General features: G+C 42.6%; 1 long non-coding RNA gene across 1 annotated transcript; it reads right to left on the bottom strand.

Moving 5' to 3' along the window:
- Positions 1 to 6,019: 6,019 nt before the first annotated feature.
- On the bottom strand, positions 6,020 to 6,742 carry LOC124475454. Its single transcript, XR_006956933.1, has 3 exons — positions 6,553 to 6,742; positions 6,315 to 6,458; positions 6,020 to 6,211 (listed from the first exon to the last, which is right to left on the bottom strand). It is a non-coding gene; the product is annotated as an uncharacterized LOC124475454 (long non-coding RNA).
- Positions 6,743 to 7,502: the final 760 nt, after the last annotated feature.

The following is a 7,502-nucleotide window of genomic DNA, read 5'->3' as shown; positions in this document are numbered from 1 at the left end:
TTCTGTATCCCTGCCTGTTGTTAACCTTTCCTGCTCTATCTCTGACCGTAGTTGGAGATTGCAGGGGAGACGTTGTTAAACGTTCCAGGGCCGAAGTATTAGCTAGACTTCGGGGTTACTATCCCTTTCTTCTCTGTCTGCTGCTGGTTAGCAAATAAATGCCCACTGTGTTCTTTGGTTTCAATTTATTATTGACACTGAAATCCAGTTACATGCACACACGTATGCTCCGGTCGTTGCATACCAAACTTATACGTTAGCATCACCACTTTCTCCCTCTCTCTCCCTTCCTCGCTCTGCCACACCCATCCTGTACGTGCTGTTCTTAAAGGAGCCGCACCATTTTACAACACTGTGTTTGCGCTGTTGCTCAGCTAGTAACCTATCGTGTCGTGGTGTAGGAGGATTGATCGACAAGCGCATCATACATTTAGCAAAGACTTGCATGTACAGTAGTTAGTCTGGAGCCCTGCTTCTGCATTTTTGTTTTGTTTTTCCCCCCATTGTACCGAATGGGGGGGGGGGGGGGGGGGGGGGGGGGGGGGGGGGGGGGGTTGGTGGAGCAAAGGAGAGGCTGGTGGTGCTTGCCATTCCTGTAAGCGGCAGAATGATGACGGCGCTGGTTAGTGGGGCTATTGATGGTGAGGCTGTAAGATTAGGAAAGAATGATATCTGATATTAGTATGTAAATTGACAGTTACCACAAACAAACATAATTTGGCATTTCTGAAGTAGATATGTTGACCTTGCTCCACATACCTATAGAAGCTGAAGTCAAGGTAGGTTGTGGGACATTTGTTGGTGCAAAAGTCAGCCTGATGTAACTGTTGGTAAGTTTCTTTTGTACATCATGACATGAGGGAAGCCTGCAGTCGATCACCATAGCTTCCTTCTCCAGCAAATCCATGGCATTTTGGAGATCCATGAGGGAGGCACTGGTTCTGAACAGCTCCTCAATTTGCCGGACTAGGTCAAAGGCCTCTTGCGACTGCCGACAAAGCGCACCAGGTTTGAATTCCTTCAGCTTCAGTAAAGTACTGTGATCTCCTTCACGTTTATCAGCATTGTGATTAATTGCTTTTTTGCATTCATTACAAATGTTGTAGTATTTGTTCACTTGATTTACTAGAGAGCACAGGTCTCTGTTGTAGTGAGGTCAGGTGCAGGATTGCGCTTCATCAGCTCCTCCACTTGCAGGGCAGGACTGGGTAAGGTCTCCTTTGCATCCAGAAAGTCCAAAAGGCTGTTCTCATCTTCCTGATAGCTTCCTAATTTAATTGTGGTTAAAAACTGCCCAACACAAATTGACTTCAGTGCTTGGTGAAACTCCACGGCAGTTGGGACTGGATTCCTCTGTCTAAAATAGGTTAGCCAAATAGGTTTTCCAGACAGTCTTGGGTAAACCTGCTGGTCAACACAAACAAGTGTCCCTGGAACAGCATGTCTTCCTGGATGGACAGTATTGTAGATGTTGCCATCACAATCCCTGTTTGTACAGGCTTCCAGCTACTCGGCTGTCCAATCTTCAGCCCACGGAACAGTTGGATCGTGTCCTCGAGGAACTTGATGGCCTTTTGGTACTCCTCCATCTTTTGCCTGCTCAGTGCCATTACTGGGTGGCGAGAGGACATGAGGTCGAACCAGTGGTCTACCTGCTCCCGGAGCCATGCTGTTGTCCAGTAAGAGATGGGTCGTTGTTCCTTCTCAACCATATATTTCAGGCAAGCACTTGTTGCCTTGCTGAAAACATTTAGTGCAGGGCCTACCTTCATCTTGCAGACCTGCAAACTTGTCGCTTTTCGGCGACAATCGGGTCATTAACGTGAAACGTGTAGAACCGGAGAGGTTTTTTTTTTGGGGGGGGGGGATAGGCTGCCCTTCTTCTGCATGCCATGCAGGCTTAGAATTGCGAAACATTATTGGATCATTCTTATAATTGACATCTCTCTGGGCCAATTGGAATCTTAGCACTTTTTATCTTGGCCAACGGAATCTTAGCACTTGCGTCAGAATCTTTGAGCACACAGCGTCAACTGTTACTTGCACTAGCCAGCTTGCACTGAGGATAGCCTACCGAAGTTGAGTTAGCCAATGTCATTAGCGATGCTGGCTAACGTTAGTTTGCTAGCTGTATATAACAATTCACTGGGTCTTGCAGCTGTGTGTTTAGCAAGTCGCAGTATTTCCAAGCACTGATCATTTAACTGAGACGACGCAGTAGATACGACGTGCATATATGTTGAATAGACTGTTGAAAAGTACTAGTAGCTTAAAGCCCATATGGCAGGTTAACCACCACTGTTGATTAATAGGTACTTAAAGCACTCAAGATATGTTTATTATTCAAGAAATCTCAAGTGAGATTGGTGTAGTGAAAATGGTGTTTAAGACGTTTTCTTTGTTAGCATTAGCATATTAGTGCAATTCGGTGATGACGTCACGTTGGGGAGCTGTGGAGGAGAGTTGTCTCGTTCTAGTACTAGAACTATGGCAACTGACTGGGATGAGGAAGAGTTGGCAAGATCCACTAATGTGTACGATGGCCCGCAGCCGTATAATTTCGAACCAAATTGACGAAAGAGGGCAAATGAGGTATTGCCTAGATCTGATGCCGTCAAAGCCAATTAAATGGATGGCCCGAGGAGAATCTGTGGACAGTTGGTTAAGTGTCCTGGTGAGTTAGCAATGCAGCAAGGAGCGCTGGAGCTTGTCTAAGGACAGCAGTGCAAACAATAACGATTTTTTTTTTATGTCATTGAATAGCACCAAGTGAAAGTCAAAGTTTTCTTTATATCTACAGTAGTGACAGTTATCATGTCGTTAGTTCAGATAAGTAGCTCTTATCTAGGTCTAGAAGGCATCATGCTAGCTATGGGCTAATTTACTAGTCCCACTTGTGAAATTCTCCCCCCCAAGTCAATCCCTAATTTTGATTGTAGTTCAGTGTTTACTTCTAAGCGTTTACCTCTTCCTCCGGTGAAAATGTTTCTAATGTAGCCGCCGCGTCTGTGTTGCTGTGTTTGTCAGGTGCTTGTGTGGGTGGTGCCGTCCCATGGAAACCGGTGGAGAGCTTGTGCTGTAGGGAAGTGAGTGCGTTTTGGTCACTGGTCGAGGGGCTTACCCCGCGACCAGCAGATGTGACGTGCCTCACTCAGCATCCAGGATTTGAGGCATGCTGCCAGAATCAGTTTGTGCTGAAGATGGCATACACACATTTCAGGCAGGATCATGGTCCCCTTCAAGCCAGCACGCACAAGTATGTTAATTGTTTACTTTACCATTCTTTTTACACTTGAGTCCTATGAACCAGTTATAGGCGACTAGAGATGTGTTGCATAGACAATAAACATGCTAGATCCAACATACTTATCCCTAGGCAATACAGGTACACTGCGTACAGGCAGGCTATACGCTGGGCGTATGGAGTTCTTGGCAGGCATATTAGGAAGCCTCTACCCTCCTGTCTGGTTTCAGCCATCAGGCAACAATTTCAGAGTGGTGACGAGACCTATCATGGCTTTCAATGGCCTTGTTTGGATGAAAATGAATAAAAACCATATTGTTCAAGTTCAAAACTGTGATTGTCAGGTACACATGCCACCACAGGGTTAGACTGTGCACTGAAATTCTTAGGACAAGACAACGCAAAGCAACCTGGCATTTCAGGACGATATGTGAACAAGTACTCAGAACAATTGTAACATGTATTGGCATGTATAACATGAATAAAAGTAAGTATTTTCAGGTTCAAGACACAAATACATACATGCATGCATACATAGATATGAAGAGAGATATCAAAAGCACATAGCGCAGACTTTAGTGACCCAAAAATCTACTTGGATTTGCTGTAGCGTGACCACTGGGCTAGAGTAAGTAAGTAAGACTTTATTTATATAGCACATTTCATACAGGAATTGCAGCTCAAGGTGCTTTACATAAAATCAACAAAAACAATAATACAAATGATAAAAGTAATAGATCTAAAACACAGACCTGCAAACTCCTCAGAGTAAAATAGGTAACCGTCGCGGCGGGGTGTGCCCCCGGCTCGATTTTTTTGTGATTTAAATATGCAAATGAAACATTTCTGAGCGTGACTTAAAGGCCATATTGCAGGTTAAACATCACTGTTGATAAATGGGTACATGAAGCACTCAAGATATGTATATCATTTAAAAAATCTCAAAATTGTGTCTCTAAATGGTGTTAAAGACTTTTTTTGTTGTTTTCGGTGTTAGCATTAGCATATTAGCGCAATTTGGTGATGACGTCACGTTGGGGAGACTAGTTATAGATATCCATAGACATAATATAGATATCTATGCAGACTAGTCTCAGATTAGTACTAGAACTATGGTGAATAACTGCAACTCACCAGGCTTCACCAACTCCATTCTCCTCGGACCATCTTAACTACATAAAACATTTTCACAATTTCTCCAGAATGAAACACTTTCTGTTATGTACGCTATTGCAGCTTTGTCCCAAGATCTCTACAGACCATGCAGCTAATTTAATGCTCAACACTTGAACACAGGGGCTTTTTACTTGAAAGAGGAACTAGAGATGGTACATTTTCTGGGGGAAATTGTAGGGCGTGTGTCGGTTGCAGATGGGTCCGTTTGTTATGAAACAAGCCGAACCCCCTTTCAAACTAGCTATTACGTATCACGTAAATGATTCAATTGACAAAGAAAACGACAAGTTTGCAGGTCTGAAAACATATAACAAACCAGACTAGCCGCACTCCAGTCTCTCGAATCCGTCTTAGACCCGAGCTGCCACTTGCAGTTTCGAAACACATAACAACCCAGACAAGCCGCACTCTATCTGCGGTCTCTCGAATCCGTCTTAGATCCGAGCTGCACTTGCAGTTTCCAAACATATAACAAAAAACATGCACTCTTGCACAGTCTTTGTGGTTTCTCAATTACAATAAATTAAAAAAATAAAGTAAAATTAGAATAATAATAATAAAAACTACAGAATAACAAAATACAATAACTCAACAAAATGGATCAAATGTAGCGTATAAGCAATAGTGCAAGTCAAACAAAAGCCGCAATCTTTGCGGGAATACAAAGCAAATCTATCGAAACAATAACATAACTACTACCAGTTGTAAAGCCCTGCTGAGATAAAATTAGTTAAATGCTTTGGTAAAAAGGTAGGTTTTAAGCTGTCTTTTAAAAATGTCTAGCATATTTGCTTCCCTGATATTTATGGGGAATTTGTTCCATAGTTTTGGGGCGTAATTTGCAAAGGCTGCATCACCAATCTTCTTATGGCTGCTTCCGGTGACCACTAATAGACCTGCATTTGATTATCGCAGTGTTCTAGCTGGTGTGTAGTTTATAAGAGAGTTAGCAATGTAGCTAGGTCCTTGTCTGTGTAGAGCTTTGTATGTGAGGAATAGGACCTTAAAGTCAATTCTGAAGGTAACAGGGAGCCAGTGTAAAGTAGCTAGGACTGGACTAATGTGTTCTCTCCTTTTAGTTTTGGTTAATAATCTTAATTGTTTTTTTTTTTGGGAAGACCAGCGAAAAGTGTGATACAGTAGTCCAGCCGGCTGGATAAAAGCATGAATTAACTTCTCTGCATCATTTTGGTTTATGAATGGTTGTACCTTTGCTATATTCCTCAGGTGAAAGAAAGTAGTTTTGGTCACTTTATTAATGTGGGAGTTGAAATTCAAATCTGAGTCCAGGATTACACCGAGACTTGTCACCTCTGGTTTAAGCCAGGGGGTTAAACTTCCTAGATTCTTAGTAAACATCTCTCTTTTGGATTTGGGGCCACATAGTAGGACTTCAGTTTTGTCTTCATTTAATTTAAGAAAGTTATCATTCATCCATTTGTTTATTGCCGACAGGCAGCTGGTAATGGAATTGATGGCCGTTGCGTCGTTGGGTTCAGTGGATATATATAGTTGTGTGTCGTCCGCATAGCTATGGAAATTCATGTTATGTTCTCTCATTATGTCACCGAGTGGTAACATATAAAGAGAAAAAAGTAATGGACCTAGGCAGCTTCCTTGAGCAGCCTAGGTCCATAGAGAGGCTGACGGCCTGCTCCTTGGGAATTTGTCTGAATGATTTGGCGATGGGGGCGGGTGCACAGGTTGACCAGTTAGCGCTAACTTCTTGAAGAGTCTTGGGTGAATTAATGTAGCTCTCCCGAATGGCCTCCATTAAGGATGTAGCATAACCTGCAGACATAATCATAATGATAAAATACTGTATAAACATCACTGTTTACAGATGTCTCGTGCGCCATGTCAAAATATGATAGAACTGCATGACACTGCTTACCGTATGAGGCCTTCTGTTTGATGGGACGCACTACAAAAGCACTTTTTCTGAAACGTGGATATCGCACGCAATATTGCTCTGTACCATCACTTCTTCGTGCTGTCTCTTGGTTTGCATTGAAGTTGTAGTGCTGTTAAGAGAAGCCTACAGAATAACACATTTTAGAAAACCTTTGAAGCAAAAATCTGGTGTATGTATGCTAAAATACAGCATTGTTATTCCATTGCACAGCACTGACCTGCTATACATGCCAAGATATGAAAACCCAGTGTGCTTGGGCGCGAAATGCAGGATGAGGGAGTGGAAAGCGTCAAGGGAGAAAGTCTGGTGCTGTGGAGACAGCTGTCTAACATCCTTCAGTAAGGAAGTCTTAGTAATGATGCTTTCCAGTTTTACTGCTCCCATTGAGCCTGCAAAGACCAAGATAGATAGGTAAGCAGACAGACAAATAGACATATACAGGACTGTCTCAGAAAATTAGAATATTGTGATAAAGTTCTTTATTTTCTGTAATGCAATAAAAAATAAAAAAAATCATGCATTCTGGATTCATTACAAATCAACTGAAATATTGCAAGCCTTTTATTCTTTTAATATTGCTGATTATGGCTTACAGCTTAAGAAAACTCATATCCTATCTCTAAATATTAGAATATCATGAAAAAGTATCGTCTAATTAACTCGAAACACCTGCAAGGGTTTCCTGAGCCTTGAAAAACACTCAGCTTGGTTCAGTAAACTAAATCACAAGTATGGGGAAGACTGCTGATCTGACTGCTGTCCAGAGGACCATCATTGACACACTCCATCAGGAGGGTAACACACAAAAAGACATTTCTCAAAGAGCAAGCTGTTCAATGAGTGCAGTGTCAAAGCACATCCACAAAAAGTCTGTTGGAAGGGGGAAATGTGGCAGGAAACGCTGCACAACCAAGAGAGATGACCGCAGCCTTAACAGCATTGTGAAGAAGAGTCGCTTCCAGAATTTGGGGGAGCTTCAAAGACAGTGGACTGAAGCTGGAGTCCAGGTATCAAAAGCCACTGTTCACAGACGTGTCCGGGAAATGGGCTACAATAGCCGTATTCCCATGGTCAAGCCACTTCTGAACTCAAGACAATGGAAGAAGCGTCTGACTTGGGCTATGGAAAAGAAGCACCGGACAGTTGCAGAGTGGTCCAAAGTCCTCT

This window comes from Hypomesus transpacificus, chromosome 13 (genome assembly GCF_021917145.1).
Source record: "Hypomesus transpacificus isolate Combined female chromosome 13, fHypTra1, whole genome shotgun sequence".
NCBI classification, from domain to species: domain Eukaryota; kingdom Metazoa; phylum Chordata; class Actinopteri; order Osmeriformes; family Osmeridae; genus Hypomesus; species Hypomesus transpacificus.
This window is presented reverse-complemented; position numbering and strand designations above follow the sequence as displayed.